The 25,779-nt window shown below is 39.3% G+C and overlaps 1 protein-coding gene across 4 annotated transcripts in view; it reads left to right on the top strand.

The window, feature by feature from the left end:
* The window catches only part of LOC138821639 (OTU domain-containing protein 7B-like), a 63,690-nt gene that overhangs the window by 4,025 nt on the left and 33,886 nt on the right, over positions 1-25,779 (top strand). The window contains exon 2 of one of the 4 annotated variants that reach the window (XM_070014088.1): positions 24,951-25,090. The exons of 2 other annotated variants lie outside the window; for them this stretch is intronic. The gene's annotated coding sequence lies outside the window, so the exon portion shown is untranslated. Of the gene's footprint in view, positions 1-13,627; positions 13,695-24,950; positions 25,091-25,779 lie in introns of those variants that run through there. One more of the 4 variants, XM_070014089.1, reaches the window with a different exon arrangement.

The following is a 25,779-nucleotide window of genomic DNA, read 5'->3' as shown; positions in this document are numbered from 1 at the left end:
GGAGACATAAACTTCTTCCTGGAAGTTTGTGTATTTACAAAACTGAGTTCTGTTTATACCTGTCTCACACTGTATGAACCTGTGGGGAAATTGCAAGACTATGGCTAGGTTCTCCTCAAGTGCTTGTGGTAAGCTAAGGATGGAATTATGTTTCAAGGGCATTCAACTCTGTTACCTCTGCTAATGTAGGGAGCACTGACATAGGAATTTAGAACTTAATGAAATGTTTTTATTTAAAATGCATTTAAAAAATTAGGTTTATTTTAGTATTTAGGGGATCATATTGATCTTAATTTATACTTCTAAGTCAGTATTACCTGCTGGTGAGGAGAATTCACTGATGTCAAAGAGCAATCCATTTTAAAGATTTGGTCTCAGAAATCCACAAAATAATCCATTTGTGAATATTATGACTAGACTAAATTGAGTATATTAATTTAGACTAATTTCAAAGTCTGTAATGGCCTGTCAGGCTGTCTTCCCTATGCCTAAAAATCACTGGCAGATGATGTCTATGTTCAAGCCAAAATGAATCTTCACTCTGAAGGAATCTCCCTGCCTTACACCGCTGAGCTGAATATGAAGCTGGCTTTCTCAAATCTTGGGTTCTGCAGAGGTTCTTCTGTCACCATTACTAAAAAATCTGTCAGTTTTCCTCTTAAAGGAAACTTCTTTGAAAATACGGCCAATTAAAAATATGGATGGGAAATGCTCTCATGTAAGAAGTAAACAATCACAAAGCTATCCAGCTATTCTTTCATTGACTTACTTTTCTCCATCTATGTCAACCCACCCCTGCCTCCTTGTAATCATTACAAAACTGTGTTTGTGATGTCATGAGCACAGGTTGTTACATCTTGAGTCAGACTCCATATTATTTTTGAGCTGGAGTTCAGTCGTGGAATAGACAGGAATCTTATGCTGCTAGATTGAGATTATTTTCAACTGAATTAAAAAAATTGTTTTATCCCTTTATTGCCTCTAAGAAATTATTTTACCTAGGAGAAATTACTAAACTTCTTTTCAGTGAGTTCAGTTCTATGCTAACTTTGTGCCCTTGATGAGTTGACAGTTCAGTGGCAAATAAGAGAGTTGGAAAGAATGGATACCTACTGAGTGTTAGTATGCCAAAAAAAAGTTTAGAATGTGTTGGGCTGGGAATGTGGCTTAGTGGTAGAGTGCTTGCCTAGCAAGCAGGAAGCCCTGGATTCGATTCCTTAGTACCACATAAAAAGAAAAAGCTGGAAGTGGCGCTGTGGCTCAAGTGGTATAAAGCAAAAGAAGCTCAAGAACAATGCCCAGGCCCTGAATTCAAGCCCCAGGACTGGCCAAAAAAAAAAAAAAGTTTAGAAAGTGAAAGTATGTTATTAATTACATAGTATAGACTACATGTCAAAGATATTTTGAGAGAACACTCGGGTAGTTACAAATGATGGATGTCACAGATGTAATTCATTTTAATCTTTAAAAAAATAGAGTTGGATGTGAGCACCATCCGTAATCAGTATTGTGGAAGCTAAGATAGGAGGTTAATGAGTTCTAGGCCAGCCTGAGCTACACAGTAAGATCCTGTTGCAAACAGTAAACAACAGAAAATATTAATAGGAACTAGAGATAAGTCAGATAACAAAGTTATCTGGGAGCTGAAAGGTATCAAGCAAAATCCTCGCAATAAGACTGTATCTGAGTGGTCAGTGACTTGACTGACCTGAGAAGCAGTGAAAAGTGAAATTAGGGGGGTTGGTTGGTTTGAGGCTATATTTATAGAGGAGACTTGAGAAGTCAGGCTTGTAAGTTTATATTTTATAGTATAGGAGAAAGGGAACCCAGAAGGATTTTTTTTAAGTAGGATGAGCAATATCATGGCAATAAGACTCTGCTTAGAAGGAAGGGAGATTAACACCAGGAACGTGTGATGAGGCCTGAGTTGAGTTGTGGAGGGTAAGATAAGGAGTAAAAAAAGTAGAAATGAGATTGTGAAGAAAAGTTAAAATTAGGACTAGATACAAGACATGGAGCTCCTAAATGAAGTGTGGCTATAATATATTAATTGTGAGTGTTGAAGACATTCACTAAAGAAGTTAGGAAGGTTTCCTTATTTTTAAGGAGATTATGAGTTAGTTCAATTTAGGATGTATTGGATTTAAAGTGACAATGAAATGTCCAAATGGCTCACAAGCCCAAGCTGAGTATTGTTGGCTCACTGCTGTAATTGTAGCTACTTGGAAGATTGAGAATGGGAGGATCATGGTTCCAGGTCAGTCTTGGCAGAAAAGTCCAAGAAGAGTTGGGCTCAGTGGTGTTGCTGAAGTTGGGAAGATAGTGGTTCCAGACCTAGCCTGGGGAAGAAAAGTCCTTGAGACTCCATCTCAACATAAAGAAACTAATTGTGGTTGTTCATTCTTGCCATCTTAGCTATGATGAAAAGCATAAAATGGTTATAGGCATGTACCCTGGTGAGATCCTATCTCAAAAATAATCAGTGTAAAAAACGGTTGGAGACATAGCCTGGTGGTAGTTCCACTTAGCAAGTGCAAAGCCCTGAGTTCCCAACTGCAGTACTGCCAAGATACAAAACAAGAAACAAACCTATTAATGCAGTTTTACGGCTTATTGGCATAAATGTAGCAGCTATAGTCAAGAAAGTTATTCAGCTCTATAAGGGTAGAGTTTAAAGAAAGAGAAGGGCAAAGATAGTAGGACTGATAAACCCAAACCATTTGTCTGTTCTCCAGGGATATCTTAATTGCTCTTCTTTTTTCCTATTTCTCTACTTCATACAATAGCTGTTGAATGTTGCTCTCCTATTGTGTAAACTCTTTCCTATGCACTAATGAGATAGAAGTGGATCTAAGTCCCTACTGTTTCTCTAAGGGTCTAATGAGAGGAAATGTATAAATCTGCAGATGGAGTGCAATGTGATGGGAGCTGTAATAGAAGTATTTAGAGAGCCAAAGGTCAGTTCCACCTTGGGCATGCAGAGATTAGACAGAGCTTCCCGGAAGAGATGACACTTACAGTTGAAAGTTAAAAGATGGATACCTTCCACTGGCCTGCCTGAGTTGTGTTTTCTTTTTCTTTTTTTCTGAGTTTTGTCAACATCTTCCCCAGAAAAGGGCTTTGGTTTGGAAGTTCTCCACTTTAGCAGAGCTGCCAATTCTTAATTCTTTCTCAAGTGGGCAAGGGTACATTTTGTTATTGTTTGTGAGTGTTTGGGGGAGGAGAGGGGAAAGAGGAGGCACAGACTAGCTACTTACAGTGAGTCCTTGTCTGAATTCCTGTGTAGCTGGAAGTTTCCTTGGCTTTGTTTGGGGGAAGATGACTTGGTTACACCGGCATTTAAGTTATGTGGGAAGGTGATTCTCTTCTCAGTTATCTGATTTGAGATGGCAATAAATTCTTCCTTCTCATCCAATATCCAGCCCCAGTGTCCCCTGTTCTAAGAGCTTTTTGTACCATTGTGTTGAGGATATGAAGGCTCTTGTTTAATCTAAAACTACACTAGTCAAGTGTTTCCCTAAACTTTAGGGGGACTATCTTCTCCTGACTTGTTTTTATGTTAATCTCTCCTCAGTTCTTCCATGAGAAGAGTTTTTTTTGCATGAGATGTTTTAAATAATCTAATTTTAGGAAAAAAGTCATAAACATTTTAGCACATAACCCAAATTTAAGGAATATACTTGGTATAAAACATAAAATGTTACAGATATAGTTGAAGTCCTGCCCTGCATCAGTTCCCCTTCCTCTTTCTCAGGAAGTAACTACTAGCCTGAATTGGTATGCATCATTCTATAGTTGGTATTTTTTCTGCCTATTTATAAACAATAGAATGATACTCCAGTTAATTTGTAACTTTTTCTCAATGTCTTTCATATGTGTCTATCTATAGAGCTAGTTCATTTAATCTTGAAGGCTATTTTCTTTATTGCTCTCTCTCCTTGCCCTGTTAAATTTTTGTCCCTATCCATAAAGTCTGTGTTTTGTCTTCCACAAAAATTTCCTGATTTGTTTTTCCTCCAAAAGAATATGATCTTTTCTATTGTTTAGTTCTGTCATTTTGTTGGTAGCTGTTGTATGGTATTTGGATATTCTTTTATTTTGGCTTATTTATGCCAGTGATATGCCTCTTCTGACCACTTTGTAAGCTCCTTAAAAACAGATTAGTCTCTTTTATCTTTGTATCCCTGTGGGCCTTGCCATAGTAATTTCCATATATATTTAGTCACATTTAGTGACTACATGCTCAGATTAATAAATATAGCTGTACTTGCCTTTATACTGGTGAGTCCCCCTCACTCCAGAAGGTAAAAGCTTATAAAGAAACATTCAGCACCGAAAATTACAGTAAAATGTCTATAAAGGATGAGAGCATCAAGACTAGCTTCTTGACTGGAAGATGAAAGGATAATTGATAGGTGATATCATCCTGATGGGGAAACTTGTGGGAATTGATCCAGTGGCTTTTGAAGCAGTGTGCTCCTGTGGCCATTTCACTAGCTATCAAATTCTGCTTTTGTCATCAGCGTCTTGATACCTTCACAGAGTTTGGTATTTTATTTTATATTATTTTTTTGTCACTCGTGGGGCTTGAACTCTGGGCCTGGGCGCTGTCCCTCAGCTCTTCAGCTCAAAGCTGAAGAGCTCAAAGCCACAGCTCCACTTCCGGTTTTCTGAGTGGTTTATTGGAGATAAGAGTCTCTTGGACTTTCCTTCCCCAGGCTGGCTTTGAACCGAGATCCTCAGATTTCAGCCTCCTGAGTAGCTAGGATTACAGGCATGAGCCACAGATGCCAGGCTGGAATTTGATACTTTTAAGAAGTAGTCTGTTTGTTCATTTACTCAGTACTGCTGAGGACCAGAAATTTTGAGGAAGAAAGCCTGTACACACATTGATGCATATGTATATGTACTCAACCCCCCTCCCCTCCCCAGTTCTAGGGCATGAATTCAGGGCCTGAGCACTGTCCCTGATCTGCTTCTGCTCAAGGTTACCTCTCTACCGCTTGAGCTACAGTACCACTTCCAGCCTTTTCTGAGTATTTTATTGGAGTCTTGTAGATTTTTCTGCCTGGGCTGGCTTTGAACTGTGATCCTCAGATCTTAGCTTCCTGAGTATATAGGATTATAAACATGGGCCACTGGTGCTAGGCTGCATATGTTGCTGTTGTCAATTGTGGGGCTTAAACTCAAGACCTGGGCACTGTCCCTGAGCTGCTGCTTATGCTCAAGGTTACCACTCTACCACTTGAGCCACAGTACCATTTCTGGTTTTCTGGTGGTTAATTGGAGATAAGAGTCTTATAGATTTTTCTGCCTAGGCTAGCTTTGATCTGTGATCCTCAGATCTCAGTCTCCTGAGTAGCTAGGATTACAGGTATGAGCCACAGGCACCCAGCAATATATGTACTTTAAACTTCTTTTTTTTTTTTTTTTTTGAGACAAAGTCTGATTAGCATAGGCTGATCTAAACCTCACAATCTTCCTGCTTCAGCCAGTAAGTGTTGGGATTACAGATAGGTGCCACAACACTTCTGTTTTTTAATTGATGAGACTAGGTTATTTGAAAAGCTTTACAAGCATTTGCTCACAGCTACTCAGGAGGCTGAGATCTGAGAATCACGGTTCAAAGCCAGCCTGGGTAGAAAAGTCCCCTTGAGACTCTTATCTCCAAATAACCACTCAAAAACCAGAAGTGGTACTGTGGTTCATAGTGGTAGAACACTAGCCTTGAGCAAAAGAGCTCAGGAATAGTACTCAGGTCCTGAATTCAAACCTCATGATCAAAACAAAACAAAACAAAAAACACCCTCCAAAAAACCCTCTTCAAAACATAATTCTATAGTATATAGTTCCCAGTATAACATTATTTTGGCTTCATAATAATAGCTCTCCTTACCCCCAAGTAGGAAATTAGATATTAAAATGAACTATATGAAATTGCCATTTTGTAGGTAAAGAGCTATGAAGTATTGGTAATTTTGTATGTTTAAAGCCAGTAAATTAAGTCTTACTTTATTCTTGGGGTTCTGAAGATTGATATCATGGGTGTTTTCTAAGTAGGTAGTTGTAAATCTGTTTATACTTCTAAACTGCATTTCTGAACTTTAATCAATTTTCTTTTACAGTTATGGCTCTTTTTTTTTTTTTTTTTTTTTGGTGGTATTGAGGATGGAACCAAGCCTTGTGTTTGCTACGCAAGTGTTCTAACTCAAATTTTTGATGGACTGTTTTTATTTTTTATTTATTTTTTGTAGTTGTGGGGCTTGAACTCTGTGCCTGGGTGCTGTTGAGCCACAGTGCCACTTCCGGTGTTCTGGTGGTTTATTGGCGATAAGAGTCTCATGGACTTTCCTGCCAAGGCTGGATTTGAACCGTGATCCTCAGATCTCAGCCTTCCAAGTAGCTAGATTACAGGCGTGAGCCACTGATGTTCGTGGACTGTTTTTATTTTGGAGCACACATTTGGTGTATTTGAGAAGCTTGGACGGGAATGTGTAAGAGTGGTTAACCAGAGAAGGCACTGGAAAATAAGCCTGAGAAAAACTTTTACTCTGAATATCTACAGTTCTCTACTATTTCTCTAATAACTATTGAAAGGGAGATTTGAGAGATTTAAAGAGAAATAGAATTTGCTAATTGATTATCATGATTATAATGATTATCATGTAGTTGGTTGAGTTGGTTTTAATGAACTTACATTCCCAGTAAGTAAATAACTTTTTCTTCCTCTTCCCGATCATCCCCATATCTTCTTCTATACTTGGTAAGAGAGATATGATAGGGAAAGTTCTAAGAGAGAATATTGTCTCTGGCCCTTTGCTTGTTTTCAGCTTTTTTGCTGTTGTGGTTTTCAGAAGTGTTCTTAGGGTGAGGGAAGGATACTGAAATCAGGGTAAAGAGCAAAGAAACAATAAATAGCAGGAGTTAGTACATACTATAGAACAACAGGATTGTGGAACAGGATCAGACAAAAAGAAATAGGTATAAACATATAAACATTTAAAGAGGCTGTATTCCCTCTCATCCTTCAGAAGCTAGTTTAGGTTTCTTTGTAAGCCTTGCATTTTAACCATTTCAAAGGAATATCAAGGCTACTTGGGTTTTACATGCACGCACACACACACGCACACACACACACACACACACACACAGAATGTAGCTTTGAAAGTATTAGTTTTCTTTCTTTTTTTTGTTGGTCATGGGGTTTGAACTCTGGGCCTGGACCCTGTCCCTGAGCTCTTCAGCTCAAGGCTAGCACTCTACCGCTTGAGCCACAGTGCCACTTACTTCCGGTTTTCTGTTGGTTAATTGGAGATAAAAAGAGCCTCATGGACTTTCCTGCCTGGGCTGGCGTTGAACCTCGATCCTCAGATCTCAGCCTTCTGAGTAGCTAGGATTGCAGGTGTGAGCCACTGGCACCCAGCAAAAGTATCAGTTCTATGTTCTAAAATAGTTCTTTGAAAAGTCACCTTTATTTTAAATTGGTCTATTCAGGCCTTTTGATTCAATAGATGACATCAAAGAAAAAGGAGATTTTTTTCTCTGAGGCTTTGGTGTTAATAAATCTTGATATTTGCATGAAAATAGTCTAATGTGAAGAACTGAATCATGCCAATGGGAAACTATGATACCACTAGCAAAATTATATTTTAGGTAGCAAGTTCTCACTCATTTTTATGTGTTTTTATGTGTTCCTTTTGTGAGCATTTCTTTTATCTCTGAATTGAAGACTTCTGTCTGAGTGTTAGACTTTATTTCCTTAAATTTTCCATCAGTACTAAGGGTTAAGATCTTTTGGCATGAATAGACTTGGTTGCTGCTGTTTACTGATCAGAGATAGAGACTTCCTATACCTCTTGTCAGAACTCTGCAAATAGAATTTGAGAGTTAGACTTAAGAGTTGCTACATCCCAGCTTCTTTGGCTGCCTAAAATAAGTTCCTAGCTATTTGGCATAAGGTAACCTCTCATTTCAACAATTAAGTTCCTTCTCGTATCACCTTTGTAATTTTCTTGTCATATACTTGTTCTTGATGAAAAGTAAGATTGCAAGTTCCCCTTGATGTTTGCTGCCTAGTTAAGATCCTCTTCTACCGAACACTTGTGTCCTGGAATCTGAGCAAGATGCACAAGAGATGCTAAGTATAGAAAAATTTTAGTCCTTTGGATATCTTCCATTAGATTACTTATGACATAGTTACATATATATAATGCACATCTAGCAAAAAATATAAAAGACAAATCAGATTATGTAGCGCATAGATAATCATATAGCATTTTAGAATTATAAGGAAATTTACATGTTGTTATCATTTTCTAGGTAAGGAAAAGAAGGACCAGAAAATTTAAATTACTTGTTCAAGATAGTAGTTACCAGCATTTATTCATTCATTCGTTCATTCATTCATTCATTCCTTTCTTTTTAAGATTTGCTCTTTGAAAAGTTAGGCCTCAGATATTGAGTTACAAGTCATTGAGAACTTAATAAATAATTAGTTGCAGGCACTGAATATTTGCTATCAGAGATAAATAGTAATTCTGAGTCATAGGCACTAAATACTACATGCTTATATAGCATTATATACAAGTTTAGAAGGTATCGGTAAGCTATTTCGCTAAGGGGGGAGATTTGAGAGATTTAAAGAGAAATAGAATTTGCTAATTGATTATCATGAGATGGGGATATGTTAAAATAATGTGGACATTTTCAAATGGATTATAACAATGAAGGAGCTGAGTTTGGGTGGTTGGTGGTATCCTTAGACAAGCACTAAATGTAGCTGAATACTTTCTGCTAGTACTTCGTTCTGACTGTTTGACTAAAGTTTGTTTGCATGTACAGTGAGTGAGTAGAGAACTTGGTGTAGAGCCCATTCTTTTGACTTTCCTTCAGGGCTTATTTTTTTTTTAAGCATATCATATTGCTTAGGAGGAGGTGGGTCAATGGGTCAAGTGGTTAAAACAAAACAGATGCCTGGGAAATGGAATGGGAAGTTGAAGACCACATTATGATGAGGTTTAACCACAAGCCCTTTCAGTTCTGCCTAGATTTTCCTTTTTAGACACTAAATATGTATTCTTGTATCTATCAACAAGTAGGCCCAAGTTTCTTAGAGCTATTTTCTGAGTCAGATCTATGAATTCAAGGGAAGTATTTCTGGATTTTGGATTTAAATTAATATTCTCACAGATTCTCAATTTTGAAAATGAAATAGTTTGTCCCTGTGACAATAGTCAGACTGCTTGGGTTAATAAGCCACATGTAAAATCTTCTGGAGTAAAGAGAGGAGAGTTTTGTATCCAAAATTTTCAGGCTTATTTTACCCTGTCAGCAGTTTAGAACAACTTATAGTCATTGTTACCTAAAAAGGTAACAATGTGTAGTTTTACTACTAAGAGATATCTGGGGGATTGAGTAATCTTCTAAAAGTCCTTGGTGGAAGAAGATGGTGGCCAAGACAGAGGTCCTGTGAGTCTGGTTTGCAAAGGACCATTGGAGCATGATGCTACTAGAGGTACATCCTGCCTTCCACATGACTAGAGATGTGCTGCCCTGGTCCTACCCTAGGATTGCAGAAGAATGGGCCATTGCCACACCCAAAAGTATAATATGCATGTAGAAAATTTACTGGGATGGTGTCTGGGTGAACAGACATACTGGGACATAGATGTATATATCAGGAACTGAATGGTCACGTCTCCAAATGTACTTCTTGAAATCTCATGTGTACGCAGCTCTTCAGCTTTGTGACTCATGGTTTTCATCTGGGTGGGGAGACATTCCTCAGCTACCAGCCTGCAGGGCTAAAGTAGTATCCTTATAATGATCTGTACCTAGAACTTGGTGATGATCACACTAAACAACCTTTGGTCAGTGATTCACTATGAGCTCTGAGGAAGCTCCATGGACTTTTGTGCCCTCTAAGACATCTTCATTGCTAGAGGTGTAACCTTAATGAAACCCCAAGTGTAACTAAAAAAATCCCGAAACAACAAACCAAAAAAAACCCTCCTTCTTTGTGTTTTAAAATATCTAGTCAAGGATGTTTAGGATATAGCTTATTCTCACCCTTCCTTTCTTTTTGGGCAAGCTTTTATCTATGGGGTAACAGATAATTCACTAAAATACTACTAGCATTTTCTGAATCAGCTAACATTATGCTCCTACTAAAAGGACCTGTTACTGTTAAGACTAACTATTGCTGGATCCTATAACTAGCAGTAATCATCTTCCAATCCTTATTTTGTCTTGTTCTTTGCTTTGGCTCTTCTGTCCTGACTTTACACATGACTGGGGAGTGAAGTGGAGAAAACTTTACTATTGAATTATAAAGTCCTAAGTGCTCTACATAGCTTTTCATTTAACATGCATAACAATTCCATCTTGTGGAATTAATTCCACTTATGAATTAATTCAACTAAAATATTTATCACTGTTTAGGCAGTATTTAAGGGTGCTAAGGATACTCTAATGAATATTAGATGAAGTCTATGTGGCCAAGGCATAGATAAGTTTAAAAAACACTTTGCCTGAGGTTATAAGCAAAAATGTGATTGAAGCAAGGCACTGGTGGCTCATGCCTTTAATCCTAACTACTTGGGACACTGAGATCTGAGGATCACGGTTTGAAGCCAGCCTAGGCAAAAAAGTCCATTAACCAGTTAACCACCAAAAAAGCCAGAAGTGGAGCTGTGGCTCAAGTGGTAGAGTACTAGCCTTGAGCATGAAAGTTCAGGGACAGTGCCTAGGCCCTGAGTTCAAACTGCAGGAGCAGCATACACACAAGAAGTGATTGAGCCAGCCCTTAGACATAGTTCTGATGATTCCAAAGGCGATGCTTGCAACTACTAGTACAATAATGCTTCCATTTGTATATATTGCATATTCTCTGTGAGCATCTAAATAAGTCATAAAATAGGTAGAACTCTCAATAATTCTCTGCTGGAAAAAAACCCTTTATTCATCCAATAAAAAAATATCTTGGGGTCGGGGAATATGGCTTAGTGGTAGAGTGCGTATCTAGCATACATGAAGCCCTGGGTTTGGTTCCTCCATACCACATAAACAGAAAAACCCAAAAGTGGCTCTGTGGCTCAAAGTAGTAGAGTGCTAGCTTTGAGGGAAAGCTCAGAGATAATGCCCAGGCCCTAAGTTCAAGCCCCAGGACTGCTGGGGGGGTGGGGGGGGGGGAGGAAGTCTTAGTGCTGACAAGCCACACCTAATTTTTCTCTCTTTCTACTTCCTCCCTACTTATATCTGGGTACAAACTAGACAGTGTGACCTGCTTTGGCATTTGGATATGTTTGTGTTTGGGGACTGGGAGAATTTTGTTTCCTTGGCTTCCTGAAAGTTCCTTGCCTATTTGCAAGTTCTTTCTTACAGCACAATGAGTAATGTGTTGTTAACACTGTAATATAGTCATGCTTGTAGGCATATTTATTTCTTTTTCCCTAGTTCTCTCTGATGTGTATGTGGTTGGGGTCAAGCTTTCTTTCTGCAGTTTATTCAACTAGAAAATGCTGTTTTTACAGCGGTAGTTTTAGTGTTTGAACTCAGGGTCTTGTACTTGTGAGGCTGGCATCTTACCACTTGAGCCTTACTCCCAGCTCTTTTTGTTTTAGTGACTTTTTTCTCAGATAAGGTTTTGTGTTATTTTTTTCCCAGTATACCTGGACCATGATCTTCCTAATTATGCCTCCCAAATAGCTGAATTATAGCCATTCACCACTATGCAAAGCTCTTTGTTGAGATAGAGTCTTGCTAACTTTTTAGCTGGGTCTTAACCCAAACCTTGATCCCTGATTTTTACCTTCCAAGTGATTGGGATTACAAGCCTGAACCATCATGCCTGGCTAGAAAATGCTTTTTGCATTTAGAGTTATAGGAAAGAACTTTGAAGTTGGGAGAGAGATAAAAATTCATTGTCTTTTGCCTAACTGAAATCAGTTTGTTAGCATTGTAACTTTACTCTTTTGTTTTCAGAGTGTACTTAGGTATTTTAGGTTATGGCCATTATCACTATGTATGGCACGTAGGATGAGTGGTATTTATTCTGGAGTTAGCTGCTTAAAAAGAGGCACGAGGGTTTCTTTTGAGCATTACTTAGTAGAAAGTATGAGATTGAGAGCAAGGAACAGAGTTCTAATGGGAACTGAATTCCAGTTGAGTTCTAGAAATAAATTAGGTAGGATCAAAGTTGTATTAGAACTACTAGTTATTAAGCTTCTAGTCAACTTAATATTGGAGTTTAGGAGTCTTCTAGTTTATGGAGATTAATTTATAAGATTAATGAGATTATTTATGTGGATTTGTTCAATTTATAAGCAGTATGTTATATTTGATAGGTACATAATAAATGTTAAATCTTCCCTCCCTTCTTTCTTTCTTCCTTCCCTCCTTTCCTTCCCTTCAACAGATCTGGCTATGTGGCCCAGACTGGCCTTGAACTCAAAATCTTTCTATCTTAGGTGCCATAGCACTGGGATTATAGACTTGCCCTTAAGAGCCACAACCGTGCTCTTAGTTAGGACCTGGGTGCTGTCCTTGAGCTTTTTTACTCAAGACTAGTGCTCTACCACTTGAGCCACTTCTGGTGGTTAATTGCAGATAAAGAGTCTCAAGGACTTTTCTTGCACAGTCTGGCTTCAAACTTCTCAACCTTCTGAGTAGCTAGGATTATAGGCATAAACCCTGGCAACTCTTAGTTAAATCTTAAAGAGGTATTTGAATGTTCAGTGCTGTCAGTTTGTCTTCCTAGGACAGCTTCTTCATAATTAAGTATTCTTTCCTTAGAAAAGTATTTACTAAGCATTAAACTGTGGGCAAAGCATTTGGTGAAGGGATTGGGGTAAATAAATTCTGAGATTATGATCTTAACATTTAGATATTGAATCAGTTGAGCCTATCATTTAAGGACATAATTTAAAGGGAAATACGTAATTTTGATTTGCTGCAGTCCTATGTTATTTTTTTTTTTTTTTTTTTTTTTTTTGGGTCCAGTTGTGGGGCCTGAACTCTGGGCCTGGGCGCTGTCCCTCAGCTCTTCAGCTCAAGGCTAGCGCTCTACCACTTGAGCTACAGCGCCACTTCCGGCTTTTTTTCTTTTTGCTTATGTGGTGCTGGGGAATCGAACCCAGGGCCTCAGGCATTGCAAGGCAAGCGCTCTGCCACTGAGCCATCCTCCCAGCCCAGTCCTATGTTATTTTAAGTAACTTCTTGACTCCAGTAGAATTGAAAATACTTTCTTTTCAATTCCAGTTAAACTGGATTTGCCTTTTAGTGATTGATATAGTTGCCCATGGTATTTCCTTTTATCTCCTCAGTGAATGTTTAATTTATTTGAAAGTATTTTGTGAATTGCAAAACTAGATAGCTATTGTTATCACTGTTACTAGTACTAAAGATAATAATGGGGTACAACTAATTATTAGAAGGGCTAGTTTGGATATTTGGATTAATTTTGAGGAGAAAGATTCAGAGGACAATGAGGCATTTGCCAAATGACATGTACTAATAGATACTTTGACACTTTGTGCAGAAGGAAGAGAGAAAAGCAGAAACCTTTCATTCTGAATACTTGGCCTCATTTGTTGTGAAGGGCAGCTCTACTGCTTTGACCTACTTCTTGTATGGTTTACCAGAATTTGTCATATGTTTGACCTAAGAGGTCTTGGAAGCATCATCCCAATTTTGGGGTAAGGTTAACCACATTCCTATAGTATGGATATTTCATAATAGAAAGTGAAAATCTGTTGGCTCAGATCAGTATCGGCTTGGCTTCCTATGTAGCAAGAATAAGGAAATAGTGCCTTTGATCAAAATATTTCGTAGGTAGCTGTTTTTTTCAAACAACTTTATAGTAATCTTCTAATGACTGGCATTCTTAACAGAGGAATATATTTTAAAATCCAAATGAGTAAGTTGCTTAGTAAATTTTGAAGACTGCCCATCCTTTTTTTCTTTTTTCTTTTTTCGTTGGTCATGGGCTTGAACTCTGGGCCTGGGCACTGTCCCTCAGCTCTTCAGCTCAAGGCAAGTGTTCTACCACTTGAGCCAGAGCACCAGTTTCAGTTTTCTGGTGGTTTATTGGAGATAATAGTCTCACAGACATTCCTGTCCAGGCTGGCTTTGAACTGTGATCCTCAGATCTCAGCCTCCCTAGTAGGTAGGATTACAAATGTGAGCCACCAGTGCCCGGCTGCCCATCCTTTTATAACTTCATCTTTTTTTTTTTTAAAGTCTATAGTTCCAAGTAGTTAGTTCCCCCTCTACCTCCCCACCTCACTTCCCCTGCCCTATACCAATACTGGGGCTAGAACTCAGGACCTGGGTTCCATAAGTCAACTTTTTTTGCTCAAGACTACACTTTACCTCTTGAGCCACAGCTCCAATTCTGGTTTTTTGGTGGTTAATTGGGTGCTAGTGGCTCATGCCTGTAATCCTAGCTACTCAGGAGGCTGAGATCTGAGGATCATGGTTCAACAGGCCAGCCTGGGGGCAGGAAAGTCCATGAAACTCTAACCCATCAGAAAACCGGAAGTGGTGCTGTGGTTCAAGTGATAGAGAGCTATCCTTGAGCTGAAGAGCTCAGGGACAGCATACAGGCCCAGAGTTCAAGCCCCACAAAACAGCTTGTGGGGTGGGGGAGGGAGGCGATGAGGGGGAAGGAGGCTGAGATCAGAGGATCGCATGTGGTTCAAAGGCAGCCCAGGAAGGAAAGTTCCAGAGACTCTTATCTCCAATTAACCCTGCAAAGTGGTAGAGCCCTAGCTTTGAGCAAAAGCAGCTCAGGAACAGTGCCCAGTCCTAGAGTCAACCTCCACAACTGACAAAAAAAAAAAAAAAGTCTTACAGACTTTCTTTCCTGGGTTGGCTTTGAACCATGATCCTTTGATTGTGGGTTGGCATGAACCACCACATCCAGGTTATAAGTCTTTCTTGAATAAAGGCAGTTAGCTGATACCTGTGGAGGCATTTGGCACTAAACAATTGAACATGTAGAAAGCAGGAATAAAGACTTGTTGCCTGACACATCCTTTTCATGTGGCAGCCCAGCTTGGCATTAAGAGAGGGGCCTTAATAAGTACTTACTGAATAAGAAGTTGATTTCATTGGGGGGAATTGTAGTGTTCTGGGTGCCACTGTGCTTGCCCTTCTAGAGGAGAGGAGCATTGCTTCTCTTGAATAAATAAACTTGAATAAATATGAATGTGGGGACTGTTGATACTTTCAGGCTTTACCTTTTTTGGCAAAGAGAAATAATATGTTAAAAGCAGATGCTTTATTTCTCCCAGCTTTATGTTTTACCCTTTTCAAACTTTAACTACGGCTATGATTTTCAAATGGTGTATACGAAATATAGATTCAACTGTCAGGAGAAAAGAAAAAGAAAATCTTGTATGATACATAATTTTGTCCTATTATCTACTATAAAGTTTCAGATTTTAGGTTTCCAAATCTGGCGGTGGTTTGATTTTTGACATGCCTTTATGATATTCCTTATAAATGATTTTCTCTCATGATTGTGGCTTGCTCAAATGATTTAATTTAGTAAAAGCACACCTTTTTCTGTGTTCACATCTATAGACGTAAGAGATTTTTTTGTGAGTACATTTACATAGTTGATCATGTGGGAAATGGAGAACTAGTAATATGTGTGCAGTCACAGACTACTAAAATGGGAACCACCAAATTGTGTGTGTGTGTGTGTGTGAGTGTGTATGTGTGTGTGTGAATGTATGTTTGTATTTTGGGGTTTGAACTCAGAGTATTGGGGTTTGAACTCAGAGCCTTGAGTTTGCTTGGCTTCCTCTGTTGTTTGGCAATCTACCACGGGAGCCACGCCTCTGGACCTGCTTTTTGCTGGTTATTTTGGAGATGCTCTAGACTTTTCTACACAATATGGCTTTGAACCATGATCCTCCAGTTTCTTGAGTAGTAACATTACAGGTGTGCCACCAGTGGTTGACATGGATAGAATTTTAAGAATTATTCAGCCCATGGAGTTTTCATGACCAGAATGATCAGATTTTGCTATAGATCCATAGAGAACTGGTAGGAAACTTGTAGGCAGAGTCAGAATATATAGTTCTTTGCTGTCTATGTATCCTTTAGGTTTTATAAACATCTCTGTGTATATTTCTGTCAGAAAAAAATTAAAGCCTTAAAGAGCAGTTTAGGTGTTTTTTGATCGGGTGTGTATAGCTCAGGCTAGTCTTAATCTTGTAATTCTGCTTTATTTTCCCAAGTGCTGGGATTATAGGTATATACCACCATAGTTAAATTTTTTTTTTATTATGAGGCTATTATTTGTCAAAGCGCTTTAAAAACAAAAACTACAGCAAAAGAAAAACTACTTAATGAACTGGCTATTGTATAACTTTTTTTGGGGGGGGGGGGTCCAGTCGTGGGGCCTGAACTCTGGGCCTGGGCGCTGTCCCTCAGCTCTTCAGCTCAAGGCTAGCGTTCTACCACTTGAGCCACAGCGCCACTTCCGGCTTTTTTTCTTTTTGCTTATATGGGGCTGAGGCATTGAACCCAGGGCCTCAGGCATGCACGGCAAGCGCTCTATCACTGAGCCACCTTCCCAGCCCCTATTGTATAACTTTTTAAATGAACCTTTTTTTTTTTTTTTTTGGTCAGTCATAGGGCATGAACTCTAGGCCTGGGTGCTGTCCCTCAACTCTTCAGCTCAAGGCTAGCTCTATTACTTGGCAATAGTGCCACTTCCAGCTTTTTCTATTTATGTGGTGCTGAGAAATTGAACCCAGGGCCTCATGCATACAAGGCAAGCACTCTACCACTGAGCCACCTTCCCAGCCCCTGAACCTTTATATAAATACACAAACTTTATGTAGTTATATTTGCATATTATATATTTGTATTTATATGTTTTGAATTGATATAAGCATAAAGGTTCATACAGACCTTTTTATCATATAGAGAGGACAAATTGGAAACAGTAAATACTTGACACTAGTAAATAATTCATAAGCCTGTTTGGGGTATAAATAGCTCTCAGTTATCTATACACATGAACTAGTATGAATAATTTAGAAACACAAATATTTGATACGTAATACATGCTAAACAGTGTTAAGCCTGTTTATAATGTTTTGTTTTTCTTTTGGTTTGTTTTTTTTTGCTGGTTGTGGGGCTTGAACTCAGGGCTTTGGTGCTGTCCCTGCACCTCTTTGTGCTCAAGGCAAGTGCTCTACCACTTAAGCCACAGCGTCACCTCCGGCTTTTTTCCAAGTAGTTTATCGGCAATAAGAATGTCCTGGATTTTCTTGCCAGGCTGACTTCAAACTTCGATCCTCAGATCTCAGCCTCCTGAGCAGCTAGGATTTGCAGACATGAGCCATTGGTGTCTGGCTCTGTTTATAATGTTTTAATGTATAAAAGGATCAACCAATATCAGAAATCTTAATTTTACTGTGATTGTAGTTTTGTCCTCTAGTGTGGTGAGTTTCTATTTAAAAATTCAGCTGAAAGCCGAGCGCCAGTGGCTTACGCCTGTAATCGTAACTGCTCAGGAGGTTGAGATCTGAGGTTCACAGTTCAAAGCCAGCCTGGGTAGGAAAGTCCGTGAGTCTTTTATCTCCAAGTAACCACCAGAAAACTGGAAGTGGCACTGTGGCTCAAGTGGTAGAACATTCGCTTTGAGCTGAAGAGCTGAGGGACAGTGACCAGGCCCAGAGTTCAAGTTTCATGACCTACCACCCCCCCCACACACAAAAAAAATTCAGTTGAAAGTCTGAGAAGCCTCCTAACCCAATGAGGTATACTGGTCGCTTATACCTCTTCCTGCCCCACTGGACACTACCAGCACGTTTATATTTCTCCCACTAGATACAGTGCCTTAAAAAGTAGGGCTGTGGCTTATTTGTTTATATTCTCAGACCTTTGGGTAGTGCCTGTTGGGGATTGACTACTTTGGCAAATTTTGAGTGGATGATTTACTGGGCCTTTAGGAGGTTCGGCCAGAAAAGATGGCACTGGGAAACTTAAAAATGGAAAATTTAGAAAATAATAATACAAATATTTCTTTAAGAAGCAAACTTTTTTTTTTTCCAATTGAGGCTTTTAAAAATTAGTAATTATATGTTGTGGGAAAAATTGGGTTTTAATTTTTTTTTCCCAGCACCCAGCTTGGAAAAATAGTTTTTACAGACTGATCTTTTAAACATTACATTTGGAGCTGGGCATAGGTGGCTCATCCCTGTAATCCTGGTTAGTCAGGAGGCTGAGATAGAAGATTGTGGTACAAAGCTCGCCCGGGCAGGAAAGTCCATGAGACTCTGATCCAATTAAGCCAGAAGTGGAACTATGTCTCTAGTGGTAGAGTACCAGCCTTGAGCAGAAAAACTAAAGGGTAATGCCCAGGCCCTGAGGTCAAGCCCCATAACCTGCATGCATGCATGCCTCCACGCACACAAACACACACACACACACACACACACACAAACACACACACACACACAAACACACACACACACACACACACACACACACAGAGTTGTTTATTAAGAACCCAACTCTTATCTCTAAAACGAAAAAGAAAAAAATTTAATGTGTGTGGAAAATAGGCATTCTGGTTCAGATCTAAAAAATAAACATGAACGTGATTTCTGTTTCTATTCAGGCTAATAATATACTATAATAATAGATTATAATAACAGACTTGCCTGCACCCATTTTCCCAAAATTAACTGTTATTATACTAGCTTCCCAATTTATTAAATTTCCCAAATAAATGCAATGCAAACAGCAAAGAATAAATGCCAAGTAATAAACTCTGTTTTTTATTTTGGTCCAGTCATGGGGCCTGAACTCTGGGCCTGGGCGCTGTCCCTCAGCTCTTCAGCTCAAGGCTAGCACTCTACCATTTGAGCCACAGCGCCACTTCTGGCTTTTTTCTTTTTGCTTATGTGGTGCTGAGGGATCGAACCCAGGGCCTCATGCATGCAGGGCAAGCGCTCTACCACCGAGCCACCTTCCCAGCCCCCAAATCATAAACTCTAAACCCATCCCTAATCTTTATATTAATACTTGGGTATTAATGGGATGTATTTCTTTTAGATTTGAGTCATTTTACTGTTTATTTTCCTGATACTAAAAACTAGAACATCTTGAAAAAATAGTTAAGTTTTATTCTGAGGTACACACACATATGCATGCACACACACAAAGCCCCCAAAGTCATACTGATAACACCATGGGATCTACTCTTAAGAATTGATATATATCAGCCGGGCGCTGGTGGCTCACGCCTGTAATCCTAGCTACTCAGGAGGCTGAGATCTGAGGATCACGGTTCAAAGCCAGCCCGGGCAGTAAAGACTGTGAGACTCCTATCTCCAATAAACCACCAGAAAACCGGAAGTGGCGCTGTAGCTCAAGTGGCAGAGCGCTAGCCTTGAGCTGAAGAGCTGAGGGACAGCGCCCAGGCCCAGAGTTCAAGCCCCACGACTGACAAAAAAAAAAAAAAAAAAGAATTGATATATATCTACTATAGAATATGATAAATTGTTTTGGGAATAGTTATTTCTATGAGTGGGTTGAGTGTTTGTTTGTTTTTTCTCTTTAGGTTGATTTAGAGGGAAAAGTAGACATTCCCTGAGTATGTGCTACACCAGAGGTAGAACATAATCCAGGAATATAATATATAGGATGAGTAAAAGGAGATGATTACATCAAAAAGCTGAATAATATATATGAAATTAAGAGAATATTATAAAATATTTGAGCCAGGTGCTTACAGCTCACATTGTAATCCTATCCACTTAGGAGGCTGAGGGCTGAGGATCATGGTTCAAAGCCAGCCCCAGCAGGAAAGTCCATAAGACTCTTATTTCCAGTTAACAACTAGAAAACTAGAAGTGGAGCTATGGCTCAAAATGGTAGAGCACTAGCCTTTAGCAAAAGTGTGCAGAGACAGAGCCCTGGCCCTTAATTCAAGCCTCACGACTGACCCCCTTATCCCCCCAAAATAATTTTGGCCTGGGATGAGTAGAATAATGGGTAAAGGTAGGAGGGTAAGACTGGTAAAATCAGACGTTAGAACTTTGAATAAATATGTGTGAAGATGTTCCTAGGGATTTGGGAATGAATGAAGTGTTTAGTTGAATGTATTCATTTAGGAAAGGACCAGGTATCTTTCCTTCACGGTTATTTTTGAGAGAAGATAAAACAAAAGGTGGTTTTTAAAGATATATTCTTGAAGGTTTAAATTGAAGACACTGGGATGGGAATAATATCAGATATTGTATATAGGTGTTAAGACTGTGCTTTGAAAAGGGATTGTAGAGTGTGGTTGATTAGAATACATTTGCACACATGTGTGAATGTCACAATGATTCTTCCTCCATGTACAAGCCATGAATACTAATGAGAAAGATAAATGCTAAAAGAAAAGAAAATGGGTATAGGACTTAAGAATTTGGAGAGTTAAAAATAGAGAAAACTTAGGAGTAAGAATGTAAGAAGTTCTTTTTGGCACTGGGAGAGTGAACAAGAGTATATGGGAGGGAATTGGACAAAAAGAAGGCAATTGGGATCTTGTAATGATAGATTGTGTGTCAGGCACTAACGCCTAATGACCTTATGTATCTTATGTTACTTAACCCTAAAAAAAGTTTGAAATGCAGTTATTTCTTGTTTTAGACATGAAGAAATGGAGAATGTAAAATAGGTACATTGTCCATGGTTAGCCAGCCCTTATGTAGTAGACGAGGGATTTGAGCCAATGTCTATCTAAATCCAGAGTGTCTTCTTTCTTTCAGAGTGGAATTGAGAGAGTTGGAGCATTGAGAGTAGACTTCTCCTGTGACCAGATGTGCTGTAGTATAAGCATATGATCTTTGGAATCATGCATGCTGGTCCATAAAAGTCCTAGTTTGGTTCCTTTTTACCTGTGCAATCTTGAATACATTACCTACCATCTGTGAGCTTTATTTGTCATCTCATGGATGATACATCCAGACATAAACTGCGTATACTGTTTGGAAGTTTAAATGAAATATGTCTAAAGCCTTAACATATAGTATTTTCTTTCACTTTTCTCCTTTTTAAGTTGTATCAGTGTTACATGAGTCCTTTTAGTATGGAATTTGCCATATCCTCTTTCTTTTTAAGATTATATTTTCTTATATTGGAAGGTCCTATGTTAATCGAAGCAATCTGCCAAAGTAACCATTCACTCTCCCTCCCACCTGATCAAGAATTGTGTGAAATTTCTAAGTATTTCTGTCCCTCCTTTCTCTCCTGTCTGGATTCCTTGGGACTGACATCATAGACTTGGAGGAGTCTCTGACCTTTGAAAATTCTTGACAGGCTTAAATGTTGTGATTTTCCAGTGAGTTTTTAGAGGAGTTGGGGAGGACTTGGGCAGCTCTAATGCACTGGTAGAGCCAGGAGAGTTCTGCGTGAGCGTGGAAACTTTGAGGGATATTGTAAGGTCAGCAGTCTCTCAGGCATTTTAGCAGAGATCTGTTACCTGCCATCAGTAGTTTTGGTTCATTTTCTCTGTAACCAAATAGTTAGCACTTGGTACATGCAGACTGATTTTTAGCACAGTATTAGTCTAAGGTAAACACTGTGTCCAAAGGGAAAGTTGTGGATAAAATCATGTAACAATCTTCAGCAGATGTCTTTGAGATGAACCACTGTTATAGATTTGCCTATATTAAACACTGATGGTATGTGTATAATTAGGTATTCTACAAATACACTTAATGTTTATATGAATAAAAATTGAGTGCCTACTAGCTAGTTGAATGCTACAGGACAAACAAGACACAGTTTTTGCTCTTAAATTGCTCCTGACTTATAATAGCAAATAAACACACATTTTCCAGGTTCCAGTGCCTAGCTACTTAGGAGGGTGATATTTGGAGAACCAGGCCAGCCTGGGATGAGGGGAGTGGGAGCAGAGATCATGAGAGCCCACCTAAACCAACAGCTGAATGTATTGATAAGTGCCTATCCTCCCAGCTACGCGGGAGGCTGAGATTGGGAGGATTGTAGTTCCAGGCTAGCCTGGGCAACAACATTCATGAGACTCCCATCTCAACAGAAGAATCTTTGCATGGTACAGTGCACCTGTCATCCCAGGTACATGGAAACATAAATAGGGAATTGTCTTCCAGGCCTGCAAAGTCAAAATATGAGACCCTATCTCAAAAGTAATCAGAGCAGCCAGGCGCCAGAGGCTCATGACTGTAATCCTAGCTATGCAAGAGGCTGCGATCTGAGGATTGAAGTTCAAAGCCAGTCCAGGCAGGAAAGTCCTTGAGACTCATCTCCTATTAACCACCAGAAAACCAGAAGTGGTGCTGTGGCTCAAATGTAGAGCACTAGCCTTGAGCTGAAGAATTGAGGGATAGTGCCTTTGTCTAGAGTTAAAGCCCCATGACAGGCAGGAAAAAAAAAAAAAAACCAACCAGAGCAGAAAGACTGCAGGTGTGGCTAAAGTGGTAGAGCACCTGCCTAGTCACGTACAAGGCTCTGAGTTCAAACCCCAGTACTGACAACACAAACAGAAAACCCCAAAATCAACACCCCCTCATAAATTCCATGCACTATGATAAAATTATGATAGCGGTAGAGTGCAGAGTGCAGTGGGTATCCCAAGGAAGAAGTAGACAGTTTAACTTAGGAAGCCAGAGTTCTTTAAATAATGCAGCACAAAGAAGCAATGAGAACTCTTACTTAGATCAGGATTCATTTCAGGACCAATATGTACAAAGAGACTGAAATTTGAAGTGTCTAGTATAGTTAGGGAGTAATGGGAATACAGTCAGGCCATGTAGGGTTTATTCCAATGTTAAGCTTTCATCACTGAAGAATTTAAAGCACTGGAATATGATGCTATCATATTCTCTTTTTGTTGTTGTTGTTGGTTGTGGGGCTTGAACTCAGGACCTGGGCACTGTCCCTGACCCTCTTTGTGCTCAAGGCTAGTGCCTTGAGCCATAGCACCACTTCCATATTTTGAGTGATTATTGTAGATAAGAGTCTCACAGAAACTTTTCTGCCATATATTCATTTTATTTATTTATTTATTTTATTTATGCCAGTCCTGGAGCTTGAACTCTAGGCCTAGGGACTGTCCCTGAGCTTCTTTTTGCTTAAGGCTAGCACTCTACTACTTGACCCACAGTGCCACATCCAGCTTTTCTGTTTATGGGGTACTGAGGAATCAAACCCAGAGCTTCGTGCATGCTAGGCAAGCACTCTACCACTAAGTCACATTCCAAGCCTAGGCATTTGGGTGCTCTGGGGGAACTAATGAACTTTCTTATGGAGATGATATACAATGAAGAAATGAAATGCCTAAGACTAGATCTCTGAGTGTGCTAACCTTTAGTGTAGGCACAGAAAGTTGAGATGGTCTTCTCTGTAAACCAGTGTTCTACAGAAGCCCATTATAGTATGTTAAGGACATAACAGAGGTTGAAAAAGTAGCATCAATGAATTAGACTATTTTAAGGAGTTTTCCGAGGAGCAGAGAATAATGAGCCAGTAGAGCAAGGCCGGAGTACTTCTTGCTTTGTTTTTGTAGTTTTTCTGGTGAAACAACCAAAGCCACTTGCCAGGAGTAAGTAGGATGGTATGAATTGGCTAGGAGACTCCAGGAAAATGCTGAAGGTGAGGGGTAGTAGCTGAGAAGATTGGTTGGGATAATAAAGTCTAGTAAGACAGCAGTACTTCGGTAAAAAGAGGGAAACAGTACCATATATTATTAGTTGTTTTGCTGTGCAAGACTATGTGATCTTTTTGGTTTTTTGTTTTCTTTGGGGGGGGGGGTCCTCTACCACTTGAGCCACAGTGCCACTTCTGGCTTTTTTCTTTTTTCTTATGTGGTGCTGAGGAATCGAACCCAGGGCCTCAGGCATGCAAGGCAAGCGCTCTACCACTGAGCCATCTTCCCAGCCCCAAGACTATGTGATCTTGTTTTGCTCTCTTACAGTAATAGGTATCCAACTTGGGTAGATAGAATAGAAGGGTAAAAAAACTAGGCTTTTTCCATGAAGTAAATCAAATGATCAGTCATAGTTAGGAAAGCAGTCACAAAGTAGAATCTCAGTTTTCTTTTGTCTTTCTTTTTTTTGTGATACAGAGGTTTAAACTTGGGGCTTCACACTTGCTAGGCAAATGGTGTGCTAAGCCTCATCTCCAACTTTTTTTTTTTCTTTTGGGTCCGGTCGTGGGGCCTGAACTCTGGGCCTGGGCGTTGTCCCTCAGCTCTTCAGCTCAAGGCTAGCGCTCTACTACTTGAATCACAGCGCCACTTCGGGCTTTTTTTCTTTTTGCTTATGTGGTGCTGAGGAATCGAACCCAGGGCCTCAGGCATGCAAGGCAAGCGCTCTACCACTGAGCCACCTTCCCAGCCCCATCTCCAACTTTTTTGCTCTGTTAATTTTATTGGTTTTGTGCTTTGCAAAGCAGGTATTCTTACTGCCAAGCTACATCTCCATCCCTATATTTTGTTTGTTATTTTGAGGTAGGGTCTCATTTCCTGCCTAGGCATTCACCTGGGCATAGTACAGTGGTACTGTAGAAAGCTCAGGAATTCAGGCTCTCTGGCTTCAAACCTCTTTTTTTTTTTTTTTTAAGGGCTTATTTTTATTAAGTAGTTGTATAAAGGGCTTTCAGTTCCAGAAGTCTAGTTAGGAACATAATGCATCTTGATTAGTGTTACTCCTTTTATCATTCTCCCCTATCCTTTCTCATCCCATCCCTACCCTCCAGTTACATAGTTCAATATACATAGTTAATGTATATTGAATGTAGTAACTGCATGTGCCCCCCCTTCTTGTTGCCCTTGCCACCCCCCCCCAAATAAACACGTTCTAGCCTTCTGGTATCCATTTTGTTCAACAGTTCATTAGTTGTTTGAAGGAGTTACTCTGTCAAACCTTTTTTGGTTTTTGATTTTTTTTTTCAAGACAAGGATCAGCCCAAGATGACCTGGAACATGCAATATAATCCAGACTGGCTTCAAAATGGCAGTTTTGCCTTTGCCCCTTCTGAGTCCAGGGATTACTGACCTGAGCCAATGCATACAGCCCTGTTTGTTTCTCTATTTGTAAGTTGGAATTAATGAGACAAGCTTCAGGAAGTTCATTGTTGAATATGATAGTGTTTTTTGAAACCATTTAACTAATATTAACTTGTCAATATTCACTGGTGATTGCTGCCAGCACTTTAAGCAGGCATAAAAGTAGAAGTGTTGGCAAGAGGCAAAGATGGCAAAAGTAAATTTTGAACAATTTTCTTCATTCATCATGTTGAATTTATACTCTTAGGTAATACAAATATTCATGAATGAGTACAGGTATGAGCAAGTACAGATGTAAGAAAGGGTTTTATGAAATAAAACTCACTGGCTAGCTCCTGATAACATGACAACATTGATTTACAAAAAATGACTTACATAATTTCCTGTAAAGAAGTCATCATGCATAGAATTCATTTTATTGATTTGGAGAACAAAATGAGGGCTATCACATCAAAACTATAGGAGAAGGAACTCCATTGGTAGCTCTGGCTTTTGCTTACAGAAGTGATTTTAACAGTTGGAGCCATCCAATAATAATGGCCAAGTAATGAGTTCCCTGTCAGAGCTTGTATTAAAATGGAAACTGGATGATTTATCTGTTGGAGATATAATAGAATTCTTGCATGGAAGCAATCATTGGGCTACATAGTTTTGAGATTTGTGTATAGACACTATTCACTCAACAAATGTTTGAATGCTACCTCTCATATTTGAAA

The sequence above is a fragment of the Dipodomys merriami genome, unplaced genomic scaffold (assembly GCF_024711535.1).
Source record: "Dipodomys merriami isolate MVZ:Mamm:240054 unplaced genomic scaffold, mDipMer1.0.p SCAF_92, whole genome shotgun sequence".
NCBI lineage: Eukaryota > Metazoa > Chordata > Mammalia > Rodentia > Heteromyidae > Dipodomys > Dipodomys merriami.
The sequence above is the reverse complement of the archived record's forward strand: the minus strand, read 5'-3'. Positions and strand labels throughout refer to the sequence as shown.